The 14336-nt window shown below is 32.7% G+C and overlaps 1 non-coding gene across 1 annotated transcript; it reads left to right on the top strand.

The window, feature by feature from the left end:
• Window positions 1-3309: 3309 nt before the first annotated feature.
• LOC117278423 (small nucleolar RNA R71) lies at window positions 3310-3416 on the top strand. Its single transcript, XR_004508798.1, has one exon. It is a non-coding gene; the product is annotated as a small nucleolar RNA R71 (small nucleolar RNA).
• Window positions 3417-14336: the final 10920 nt, after the last annotated feature.

Genomic DNA, 14336 nt, shown 5'->3' with positions numbered 1-14336 from the left:
CTACCTGGTTTTGTGTTCCTTTTTTATCTTTTATCTCAAGGATAAATTCTTGAAGAAGTAAAATCTATCTTACCAATCTAGGTTTAGCATCTTTTTTTGCTAAAAGGTATTTTAAAGCTGCATGATCAGTAAAAATAGTGACCTTCGTTCCTATCAAATATGAACGAAATTTATCAAATGCAAATACTACTGCCAATAACTCTTTTTCTGTAGTGGCATAATTCAGTTGAGCCTCATTCAATGTCCTACTAGCATAATAAATGGGATGAAAGATCTTATCCTTTCTCTAGCCTAAAACAGCTTCAACTGTTATATCACTCGCATCACACATGACCTCAAAAGGCTGGTTCCAATCAGGGGACACAACTACATGTGAAGTTGATAATTTTTTCTTAAGAGTGTCAAAAGTTTTTATGCAATCACTTGAAAAATCAAAACTTAACATCTTTCATCAAAAGGTTAGTAAGCATTTTGAAATCTTTGAAAAATCTTTTATGAACCGTGTGTAAAAACATGTATGACCTAGAAAACTTCTAATACCTTTAACAGTTGTAGGAGGGGGGTAATCGTGCTATTAGATCAATTTTCGCCTTATCAACTTCTATCCCTTTGGTAGTGATTTTATGTCCTAAAATAATTCCCTCAGTAACAATAAAATGGCATTTTTCCCAATTGAGAATTAAGTTTGTCTCTTCATATCTCTTAAGAACCAAAGTCAAATGGTAAAGACAATCCTCAAATATTTTTTCAAAAAGTGTGAAATCATCTATAAAGATCTCCAAAAACTTTTCAGTCATGTCAGAAAAAAAATACTGACATGCAATGCTGAAATGTAGCAGAGCGTTACACAGACCAAATGGCATTCTTCTGTAGGCTTATGTTCCATGAGGAGAAGTGAAAGTTGCCTTATCCTAATCTTCAGGTGCAAATGGTATCTGATTATATCCTGAATAACCATCAAGAAAACAGTAAAAACCATAGCCTGCAATTCTTTCCAACATTTGATCATTAAATGGTAAAGGAAAATAATCTTTCCTAGTAGCATCATTGAGACGCCTGTAATCAATGCAAACTCTCCATCCTCTGACTGTCCTAGTAGGTATGAGCTCATTATTTTTATTTTTTACAACTGTCATACCTCTTTTCTTTGGCACTACCTGGACGGGACTTACCCAAGGGTTGTCTGAAATGGGATAAATGATACATGCCGCTAACAGCTTCACAATCTCCTTTTTTACCACCTCTTGCATTGTTGGATTCAACCTTCTTTGGGGCTGGACTATTGGCTTGTATCTATCCTCCATGAGGATTCTGTGCGTACAAATAACTGGACTAATTCCTTTGATATCTGCTACATATCAACCTAAAGCTCTTTTGTGATCTTTCAATATTACAATTAATTTTTCTTCTTGTTTTATAGTCAAAGAAGATGAAATAATCACTGAAAATAATTCTTGCTCAAGATAAATATATTTTAAATGGGAAGGGAGAACTTTGAGTTCAATTTTCGGTTGAACTTCTTCTAGTTGTATCTCCATGCCCTTGGAATCCATTTCCAATATTTCAGCTTCAATCCTGATTATGGGATCATCATCTTGTGTGGTGCCTGATTTGGCCAAGCATCTTTCCATTGAGTCTGAAATTAATTTATCATCTTTAAATTTATCTGCAAGATAACTAATCACGTCAATTGAAAAGCAGTAAGATGATGTTTCATCTCCTGAAAACCCTAGTATCTTTTGCATATCAAAAATGACTCTTTCTTCATCAACTCTCAAGATTAGTTGTCCTTGATGGACATCTATGATTGTTCTACCTGTATCAAAAAATGGTCTACCCAAAATTATTGGTTCATCAGGACATTCTTTCATTTCAAGCACTATGAAATTTACAAGGAAAATAAATTTATCTACTCTTACAAGTACATTTTTAATTATTCCCTTAGGTTTCTTAGTACTTTGATTTGCAAACTGAAGATAAACACTTGTGTCTTTTATTTCACCAAGATCTAATTTTTTAAAGATAGAAAATGACATCAAATTTATTGTAGCTCCAGAATCACAAAGTGCATTTTCAAAATACACTCCCAAAGTGCATGGAATTGTAAAGTTACCGGATCGTCGAGTTTTTGTAGTAGTTTATTTTGAAGTATAGCACTGTATTTTTCAGTAAGCATTACCACAGAAGCTTCTTCTAATTTCTTTTTGCTTGACAAGATTTTTTTTAGAAATTTGGCATATGAGGCATTTGTAATAAAACATCAGTAAAAGTAATATTAATATGAATTTATTTTAAAATCTCCAAAAACTTTGCGAGTTGGCTATCAAGCTTTTCTCTTTTCAATTTTTGTGGAAAAGGAATTACCACAGGTAGAGGAGTCATTTTTTCAATATTCTTTTCTTCTTTTTTCTTGACTTCTTTCCCTTCTGATGGTTCGGAGGGTGTTTCAACATTCTTACCGTCTACCTGTTCTTCTGACTGAAATTTTTCTTGTATGTTTGTGTGGGTTCATCAAGCTCCTTACCTGACCGTAAGGTGATGGCCTTAAGGTGTTCCTTTGGATTTTTCTCTGTATTACTTGGTAAGGGACCTTGAATCTTTTCTGACACAAGAGCTGCCAGTTGGCTTAATTGAATTTTCAAATTTTTTAAGGCTAAATTTTGACTTTTCATCTTTTCATCAGTGACCTTAATATACTTGTACAAAAGATCATCAAGACTTGGATGAGCTTGTTGAGGTTTTTGTTGGTATGGAGATGCTTGTTGATAAGGTCTAAAATTTAATTGTCCACGATTTTGATGTTGGTATCCGAGTGGAACCTGTACCTGTTGTTTCTGGAAGCTTTGAGAGTTCTCAGCACCATTTGGATTGCTCCATTAAAATTCTAGTTGTTTCTGTGTCATTGGACTTCCAAAAGGATACTGCTTGTAACCGATGGCATTGACTTGTTCATCATTTTGATTGATTTTTTGGCATTCATGGTTCAGATAGTTCCCTCAACACATGTCACAAGTCTCAGACTGACTTGATTATTGAGTATTCACCTGAAAAGATTTAAACTTTTGTGCCAAAGAAATAATCTGTTGTGTTAGTGTATTTAAAGCATCTACATGATTTACCGTGGCAGTCTTTTTGATGATTACATACTCAGATGGACATTGGATGGTATTCTCAGAAATTTCATTCAATAACTGTAATGCTTATTCTATGGTCTTTCCCATTAAGGAACCTCCTGCAGCTGCATCTATCACATTTCTAGAAGAGAGTTTTAACCCGTGATAGAAAATATACAACTGCATATATTCAAGAATATCATGATGTGGACATATTTTTAGCATTGCTTTTAATCATTCCCAAACTTGATAAACATACTCAGTGCTTGTCTGTAAGAAATTAGATATATCTTGTCTTAACTTTATGGTTTTAGCAGGGGAAAATATTTATTAAAAAATTTCTGAATCATCTCGTCCCGTGTGGTCATGGATCCTTGAGGCAAGCTTCGCAACTAAGTCTTGACATCTCCTTTTAAAAAAAAGGAAATAGTCTTAACTTGATTACTTCAGGAGGTACTCCATTATACTAAGCATTTTCAACAAGTTCTAAGAAATCATTTAAAAGAATGTGTGGATCTTCACTTGAATCTCCAGTGAAAATACAAGATTGTTGAATTGTTTGAATCAGACCGGTACCGATTTAAAAGTTGTTAGCTTCCATAGGGGGTTTCCTAACACTAGGTTCACAGTTAAAGTGGTCAGGTCTAGCATAATCCCTTAGGATTCTATTTGCTGGTCTTGGCGCAACTTCGTCAAACTGATCTTCTACATAGACTGGTGGTAGAATTTTTAGTGGGTTGATGTTCTCTACTTCCTGGTTCTCCATTTCTTAACAAGTTATGCCTTGAGAAGATTATATTTATTTTTTCCTGCGCAACCGAAAAAATCTTTCAACTTCAGGATCGTAATTAAGCAACTCTTTTGTAGAAGAGCGGGTCATAAACTACCAGAAATAATAAAATATAAAGAAAATTAAAATTAGCTCCTCAAGTAGTACTAGTAGTTGGTGACAAAGAAAATGGTATTATTTTAATACTAATTATTCTAGAATAAATAATACAAAAATAGTTACAAAAAGAAAACGTAAAAGAAAATAGCCACAATTGTAAATAGTAAATCACTACTAATAATGAAAAGAAGTAATATGTTATAAAATATAACTCAAAGTACCAATATGGAACAAGAAAAAATAAGCTAAGAGATATATGGAGAAAGAGAGAAGAGATTCTTATTTCTTCTTCAATTGTATGTATTTTTCTATCTATTACAAAACCTTTATATAGGCATGAAAAGTGAAGAAAATATGTCATTAAACGTAGAAAATATGCCATTGAATATGTCATTAAGCATTTGAGATAAAGATCATGGAATAAGAGTAGACATCTACCATAATTTGATATTTCTTATAACACTCCCCCTTGGATGTCCATAGATAATGTGTCTCATTAAAACCTTATTAGAAAAAAAAATCCTAGTGAATGAAAAAGAGTACACATGTTTAGGAATACGTTTTTTGGTTGCCTCATTAAAAACCTTGCAAGGAAAACCCAGTGGGACAAAATTTGTAAGGGAAAAAGAGTACACCGTGTATTAACTCCCCCTGATGGGAGCATCAATTCACATCCTTGAGCCTTCGCATCCCAATCTTGTACACTAGTTTCTTGAAGGTTGACGTCGGTAGAGATTTGGTGAACAAATCAGCCATATTATCACTTGAACGGATCTGTTGCACACTGATATCACCATTCTTTTGAAGATCATGTGTAAAAAAATAACTTTGGTAAAATGTGTTTTGTTCTATCTCCTTTTATGAATCCTCCCTTCAATTGAGCTATACATGTTGCATTATCTTCATACAAAATTGCGGGTAGTTTGTCACACTTCAAATCACATTTGTCTCGAATTAGGTATATTACATACCTCAACCATACACATTCTCGACTTGCTTTATGAATAGCAATTATCTCAGCATGATTAGATGAAGTAGTCACGATTGATTATTTAGTCGATCGCCAAGATATTGCAGTGCCTCCACATGTAAACACATAGCTAGTTTGAGATCGAGCCTTGTGTGGGTCAGATAAATACCCAGCATCAGCATAACCAACACGATCGGGACTACAATCATTGCCATAAAATAAGCTCATATCGGTAGTCCCTTTTAGATACCACAATATTTGTTTGATTCCATTCCAATATCTCCTTGTAGGAGCAGAGCTATATCTTGCTAAGACATTAACTGAAAAAATTATATCAGGCCTTGTAGTGTTAGAAAGATACATTAGTGCACCAATTGCACTAAGATATGGTACTTCAGGACCAAGAAACTCTTCATTCTTTTTTTGAGGTCAGAACGGGTCCTTGTTCACATCAAGTGATCGAACAACCATCGGAGTACTTAATGGATGTGCTCCATCCATGTAAAACCGTTTCAATACCTTTTCTATCTAGGCAGATTGATGAACAAAAATTTTGTTTGTCAAATATTCAATTTGCAAACCGAGACATAATTTTGTCTTTCCGAGATCTTTCATCTCGAATTCCTTCTTTAAATAATCAATTGCCTTTTGGAGTTATGTAGGAGTTCCAATAAGGTTTATGTCATCAAAATATACGGCAAGTACAACAAACTCCGATGTTATTTTCTTTATAAAAATACATGGACAAATGGAATCATTTATATAACCTTCCTTTAATAAATATTCACTAAGGCGGTTATACCACATTCTTCCTGATTGCTTTATACTATACAAAGATCTTTGCAATTTGATTGAAAATATTTCCCTGGACTTTGAATTATGTACGTCGGGCATTTTAAATCCCCCGAAAATTTTCATGTATATCTCATTATCAAGTGAGCCGTATAGATAGGCTGTAACCACATCCATTAAATGCATGTCAAGCTTTTCATGGACAGCAAGACTAACGAGATAACGGAACGTTATAGTATCCATAACAGGAGAATACGTCTCTTCATAATCGACACCAGGCCTTTGTGAAAATCCTTGTGCAACAAGGCGTGCCTTATATCTTTGTACCTCATTTTTCTCACTTCTTTTATGTACAAAGACCCATTTATAGCCAACAGGTTTAACACCATTAGGTGTTTGGACTATAGACCCAAAAACTTCACGTTTCGCAAGTGAATCCAACTCAGATTGGATTGCTTCTTGCCATTTTGGCCAATCACGTCTTTGTCGACATTCTCCAATAAATTGAGGTTTAAGATCCTCATTATCTTGCATAATGCTAGATGCAACATTGTATGCAAAGACATAATCCACCACTATATTCAATCGATTCAAATTTGTCTCAATATCGGTTGGATTTATTGATATTTCCTTATTTTCTTGAGTCTCGGGCTCATCGATATCCTCATGAATTTCAGGATTGGTTAAATCATGGGTTTCTTTATGAGACTCTTTCGTAGTGTCATTTTGATTATTTATTTTTCTTTTTCTAGGATTTCGATCCTTAGAACCCAATGGCCTGCCACGCTTTAGGCGTGCTTTTGACTCATTAGCTATGACACTAGAAGATTTTCCAGCAGGGACATCAATACGGATTGGAACATTCTCTGCAGGGATATGTGATTTCATTATCCTTTTCAGATCCGTAAATGCATCTGGCATTTGATTTGCTATTTTCTGCAAATGGATAATCTTTTGTACCTCTTTTTTACAAATAGAGGCACGTGTATCAAGATGAGATAATGATGGATTTTTCACTAAATTTTCCGTTTGATTTCACCAATTTCTCCCCCTAATTTTGGGGAAAATGCCTCATCGAATCGATAATCTGCAAATCGAGCAGTAAACAAATCTCCCGTTAATGTTTCGAGGTAGCGAATAATGAAGGGCAATTCAAACCCAACATATATTTCTAACCTTCTTTGGGGACCCATCTTGGTACGATATGGCGGTGCTACAGGCACATATACAGCGCATCCAAAAATTCTTAGATGGGATATATTAGGTTCATGACCCAAAACTAATTGCAACGGGGAATATTTATGATAATTTATCGGTCTGAGACAAATTAACATTGCTGCATGCAAAATGGAATGACCCCAAACAGAAGTGGGTAATTTTATTTTCATAAGTAATGGTCTTGCTATCAATTGCAGACGTTTAATCAAAGACTCTGCAAGGCCATTTTAAGTGTGAACATGAGCTACAGGATGTTTCTTTTACCCAAATTAATAAGCAATAATCATTAAAGGCTTGGGATGAAAACTCAGCAACATTATCAAGTCGAATAGACTTAATTGGATTATCGGGAAACTGTGCCCGTAATCGAATTATTTGTGCCATTAATTTTACAAATGCCAGGTTGCGAGATGACAATAGGCACACATTAGACCATCTAGAAGATGCATCTATTAAGACCATAAAATATCTAAACGACCCAATAGGTGGGTAAATAGGTCCACAAATATCCCCTTGTATACGTTCCAAAAATGCAGGGGACTCAATCCAACCTTTGTTGGTGATGGTCTAATAATCAACTTACCTTGATAATAAAAAGTGCAAGAAAACTCATTATTTAAAAGAATCTTTAAATTCTTTAATGGATGCCCATTTGAGTTCTCTATAATTCGTCTCATCATAATTGATCCAGGATATCCCAATCGATCATGCCAAAGTACAAAAGTATTGGAATTAGAAACCTTTTGGTTTACGATAGAATGTGCCTCAATTGTACTAATTCTTGTCCAATACAGGCCACAAGATAAAGATGGGAACTTCTCAATAACCCTTTTCTGGCCAGAGACATTCTTGGTAACGATGAGATATTCGAGATTATTCTCATCTATTGTCTCAATATGAAATCCATTTCGACGGATATCTTTAAAACTCAACAAGTTCCTCTTGGACTTGGAGGAGAACATTGCATTCTCTATGATAAGTATTGTTCCCTTAGGCAGAGTTATATTAGCTCTTCCAGAGCCTTCAGTTAGATTACTACTACCAGAAATTGTAGTAACATTTGCCTTACACATACTTAAATGAGAGAAATATTTCTTCTATTTGAATATTGTATGTGTTGTACATGAATCAATTAAGCAAATATTTTTACAATTGAACGTTGATCCAAGTTTATTTTGAAAGATATCCATATTTGCTTCCCATGGTTTGACATACAAAAAAAGTATATGAATAAATATTAGTATTTTTAGAGAAAAGGGAAAAGAAATAAAGTTAAACCAATAATTCAATAGTGATCTTTTAATGCATTTTCTAGCAAATTCTAATTATTATACAAATAATTACGCATCAAAAATAATACAATTATAAGTACATGAAAAACAATTAAGGGTAAAGTAACAAAAGTTATTCCAGGGTGCTTGTAAACCTCTTCTTAAAGAGAATTAAAGTAATGTAAAGGAAAATCAAAAGGAATTAAAAGATCAGTGAGACTAGGACACTAATTACTTAGATATTACTCCTTGTTTGTGAAATTTAGAAAATTTAAAAAATACATATATTTTTAAAAACTACATAAGAAGTATTATTAAGTGCAATAAATATTACAAGATGTTTATTCATTAGATACTACGTATAGGAAAACATAAAAATCAAAATGCCCAATCATCTTTAACCATAGATCCATCACCGATCGAGTGATTTATTTTTCCATCAGGGTGCTCAAAAAAAATCTGTCACATCCAAGTGGGTAATGTCAAATTCATTGTCATCGACAAAATTAGCTTAAGGAGCTTTATCCTTTAGAGATGCTTGATAAAGCTCAACCAAATGTTTTGGTATGCGACAAATATTTGCCCAATGCCCTTTTCCACCGCAACGATAACATTCAGTTTCTGAACCATTTGCCCTTGGCCCTTTTCACTTTTGGTGGTTATTTTTCTTTGGGGGGTGATTAACACCAGGAAAATTTCTTCCTTGGACACGGCCACGACCACGAACAGGGCCACGGCCTTTTCCATACTTAGAATAATTGGAATACACCTCATTCACTTCAGGCAATGGTGTAGACCCAGTGGGTCAATTTTCGTAATTTCTCATAAGCAAGTCATTGTTTCGTTCAGCCACAAGGAGAAGAGAAATCAACTCAGAATACTTCTTGAAACCTTTCATTGTTTCGTTCAGCCACAAGGAGAAGAGAAATCAACTCAGAATACTTCTTGAAACCTTTCTCTCGGTACTGCTGTTACAAAATCATATTGGAGGCATGAAACGTTGTGAACGTTTTTTTCAAGCATATCATAATCAGTGATAGTATCTCCACAGAATTTCAATTTAGAAGTAATTCTGAACATCACAGAATTATATTCAGAAACAGACTTAAAGGCTTGGAGCCTCAGATGAGCTCAATCATATCGTGCTTGTGGAAGAGTGACCAACTTAAAGTTGTCATATCTTTCCTTTAAGCCATTCCACAAAATAAGTGAATTTTTGACTGTGAGATATTCTATCTTCAACCCTTCATCAAGGTGATGGCGCAAGAAAATCAAGGCCTTAGCACAGTTTTGGGTAGATGCTTTATTTTTGTCTTTAATGGCGTCTCCAAGACCCATTACATCTAAATGGATTTCAGCATCCAATACCCATGTCATATAGTTCTTGCCCGAAATTTCAAGGGCAACGAACTTTCTTTTCATAATATCAGTCATAATTAAAAGAGGAAAAAAGTTATACCTTAGTCTTCTCAAAGAGCTTTTTGAGATGGTAGAGTTTTGTGCTGATAACGTGTTATAAAATATAACTCAAAGTAACAATATGGAACAAGGAAAAACAAGCTAAGAGATATATGGAGAAAGAGAGAAGAGATTCTTATTTCTTCTTCAATTGTGTGTATTTTTTTATCTATTACAAGGCCTTTATATAGGCATGAAAAGTGAAGAAAATATGTCATTAAATATTTCATTAAACATAGAAAATATGTCATTGAATATGTCATTAAGCATTTGAGATGAAGATCATGGAGGAAGGGTAGACATCCACCATAATTTGATATTTTTTATAACATAATATAAGTACTCTAATACTATTAATATTTATAGTGGTATAACTGTAGTGGTGGTACAAAAAGTTGAAATGGTTATGAATATAGTTGACAATAGTACGATATAGTTATGGAAGTACTGACAATAATAAAAACTTGTATAATACTTCTATTGAACGTCAGTACTTGTAACAATAATAGCTATAATATCTAGTTGATACCAAAAAAATAAAAGATATAAATAGTAATATTAAGTGCTCAAATTAGTAACAAAATTTTTAATCTGAAGTAGATGTATGTCAATCCCTGGCAACGGTGTCAAAAATTTGACAAGCTTCTGGCGTATAGAAAAACAAGGCTCGTACTCTATCAAATTATAGTATAGTTTATGATATCGTCTCATAGAGATTGGAAGATCTATGCTACAGATTTATAGTATTTTAACTACTATCTGAGATAATCAAGTTGATGAAAGGAGAGTAAGATTTTAGAATTATAAATTTACTTGAAAATATCAAACAACTTCCGAAAGATTTATAATATAAAAAGAGTTGGGAATCATTAAATTCACTTGATAATGTTATTATAAAACTATTTCAGTTTCACATATATTTCGCCGAAGAATAATTGCTTATTGCGAATACAATTATATTTACTCACTCTAAAACAATCGATTAATATCACTCTGTGAAGTTATAGATATTAATTAATTGATATCTAGTGACAGTAAAAACTGAAATAATGTTCTTGCCTGAATTGTACTAAAATTAGTAAAAACCTCTTAAGACTATTTTCACTTAGTCACTAATCTTAATTGAGTCAATTCCTTCTTAAGAATTAGAACCGAAAGAAATAAGATAAAGACTTTAGAATCTGTCGCCTTGCATGAGTCAATTCCTCCTTGAGGATAAGATTTGAAAGAAGCAAGATTGAAAATTCGGAATAACAGATTGTTATAAATTACTATCACTTTATTTTATTAAATAACTATATAATGTATCAATTTTACTTAATGAAAATTACAAAATTTATACAAGTATAATTAAGTGATAAAATAGATGAATGTGACGATAATAACTACAAAGTCTACAATCTATCATTCTAGTACATAAAAGATTTTAAATAGAAATTGTATGAACTTGAAATTGAAATTATAATAATATATCAAGTTTCATCAACTATCCCAACAAAAATAAATTACTCCATAAAAAAGTATTTAATTTTTACAAAGACAAGAAAGAAGAACTCTTGAAAGAGTATTATTTTTACTTGCAAAATAAAAGACTAGAAGAAAACTTAAGTGAAAGAGAGTGAGAGACCAAGATAACAATGTTTACTACTTAATACTTGATATTTTCTCTTAAGCCTTGCTAGCGTATTTATAGGATGGTAAGTCTAGATGGATCTTGAGTTAAGGCTTAGATGAATCCTGAGTTAAGGCCTAGATGAATTCGGGCTTCATTTCTTCTTCTCTGTTTTTTTTTTTTTTTTAATTCTTTGTCGTGTTCCACCTATGCATCAAGCATTTTCTCCCCTTTTCTTCATTCCATTATTTTTTTCTCTAGAGTTCCATATTTTGTCTTCGTCTATGGTAATTCTTCTTTCTGCAATACTTGTTAGGAAATATGAGCTTTGAGCATAATATTTATTTATTTTCTGAAAGAAATATATTATTAGATATGAAAAATATATGAATAATTTTTGTGGATCAGTTGGGGATGATAGTGATGGAGTGATGGTAGTGGTGACAGCTATGGTTGAGGATAATGGTGATGGTGGTAGTTGAGTATGATGGTGGTGGTAGTTGAGAATGGTTGGCAGTGGTGACAGTTAGTAATGAATGTTGATGATAGTATCTTAATGAAATAAAGTCTTGTTATAGATCTTAATCATGCAGACCTATTCAAACCCATTAAGTGGTTGTAAAGTAAAAAAAAATACATGATGATTAAGATCTGAATGATTAAGATTCAGACTTTAAAATGAAATACACTTAATGTCTGAGATATGAATAATTAAGATTCAAACCTTCATTAAGTGTAATTTTTACATCAGAAGCGCCGACAAGAATTTCGAGAGTTCTTTCTCTTCTTTTTGTTAAATTTTTAATACATGTTTTGGCGTTTGGTTTCAAAAACTTGTCTAAGAGTTAAACGAAAAAACATTAAACTTTTGCAAAAACTGAAATTAATTAATTTATTTTTCATGACATTTGGTTGAAATGAGCTTGTGAAAAGAATAGACACGTTTGCAAAACCTCATTTTCAAAAAACCAAACGCCAGAACCTGATATAAATTTACAAGAGAAGAAATGAAGAATCCAGGGAACAAATTTAATCATTAACGAATAACAGGCCAAGCACCTCATTATTTGGGCTTTGACGAAAATGGGCCATCAACCAAAGCCCCACATCAATGATATATATATATATATATATATATATATGGACCCATAAACACCAAGGGCTTATGCTTCCTTCCAATGGATACAGATCCCTTCTCATGAGGGGGGAAGCAGATAATAGGCCCAATTATAAGACAACAGGTGGGCCTCTAAATGGGGCCCATAAAGCAAAGGAATCTTTTCGTCTTTTCCTTTATTTGGTACTCATAAATGAGTCACTGAGTAAAAAAAGTACAGAAAAATACAGATAATGACGTCGTAAAAACATCATCAATCAACTAAGATGTCTTGTTGATAAGACAACTGAGGGAACGTACTATGAGTGAAACTGGCGGTGGAGAAAAGATCGGACGGCTGAAAATGACTGAAAGTTTAGCAAAATCCCGCGGGGGGCACGGGAGCTTTATTTTTAGTAAGGGAGATGGGACAGATCTGTGACTGTGAGTTTAGCAAAATCAATCAGAGTACAGTGTTTTTGTAAGTGTTCTTTTTTTGTTATTATTTTCACAGGGCACATGCAAAAAAAAAACAGTTAAGATTTGAGAGGTCTTTTGACTTGTTCACAGTTTCACGTTGAATCACTATTCTTTTCTTCCTTCCAACTTGGGGTTTTTGCTTTTTGATTATTTCATACTAATAAGTGTACACATTAATTAATTAACAAAAGTGAGTAAGTTCAGCATTATCTACTTCATTTGTTATAAATTGAATTGTGAGAGACCGTAATGTGAGATATAGAACGATACTTTATAATTTTGAAAAAGGTGGGGAAATCCCCTCACTAAAAGAATTTAAAACGTATTTGTAGCAAAGGCGTATCTAGGAGGTTCCATCGGGGCACGTGAACCCATGCTTCATGTCTTAAATATGTAATATAATATTTTTAAAAAAATATCTAAATATATATACGTGTGCACTCATGCTCAAAGTATTATATGATATGATGGTTATTGAGTATACCTCTCTAAATGAGGTTGTGAGTTCAAATCTTATGTCAATCTTGTTATTTTTTTAAAAAAATAGACGCTCACGGGAGATGGGCGTGTCTGGTATTATTTTTTGCGTATTAATTAAGTACTTTTTCTTTTTATTTCTTTTTTTTGTTTGGTTTATTCTTTTAAAATTTTCACACATTGAAATTTCTATTCTTCTTTTGTCGATGTATAATCTTATATGATTAAACAAAATGTGTATATTAAAACTAATAGCAGTGTATGATGTAGCATATAGTCAATGGGTTCAACTGATCTCAATATTTTCAACATGAAAAATAGATATAGATGTAAGAAAAGTACTATTTAAAAAAAATGAACTTATAATTCCAAAAGTGCAATGGGTACGCAATCGTAAGAACCAAAGGTTGAACCCGTAAAATTTATATTTTGCATCCACCTCTTCTTAATAGTGCACCCATCTTGCCAAAATCCTGAATTCGCCTTTGATTTGTAGTACTTAAATGAAAATCAAAGTATACAAATAACTTAGAGAAATTTCCAGTTTTTTTGATACATGATTTTGTATTGTATGTTCTTTTGGATATATCATATCCTTAATGCATTACTCCTTTCGGTCCACTTTAATTTATTTTTATCTTTTTTTGTAGTCTATAATATTTAATTTTTCAGATATAAGAAGGAATTAACATTTTTTTCAAACATCTCTTGGAGTAAAGAGTCTTGGAGTATATCTGTTATATTTTTAATGAACAAATTAAAGAGATAGTAAAGGCTAATATGATCAATTTTATTGTTAATTAATGATAAAAGGTAAATTCGTTAATATATATGAAAAGAATCAAAAATCAATTAAAGTGGATAAGAGAGTACTAGATAAATACTCTCTGATTTTGTTGAGAGAAAAAAGATACAAATACGAGAAGATCAAAGAGTGGAAAAGAATCTTGTTTGAGTTTC

This window comes from Nicotiana tomentosiformis, chromosome 1 (assembly GCF_000390325.3).
Source record: "Nicotiana tomentosiformis chromosome 1, ASM39032v3, whole genome shotgun sequence".
In the NCBI taxonomy this organism is placed as follows: Eukaryota; Viridiplantae; Streptophyta; class Magnoliopsida; order Solanales; family Solanaceae; genus Nicotiana; species Nicotiana tomentosiformis.
The sequence above is the reverse complement of the archived record's forward strand: the minus strand, read 5'-3'. Positions and strand labels throughout refer to the sequence as shown.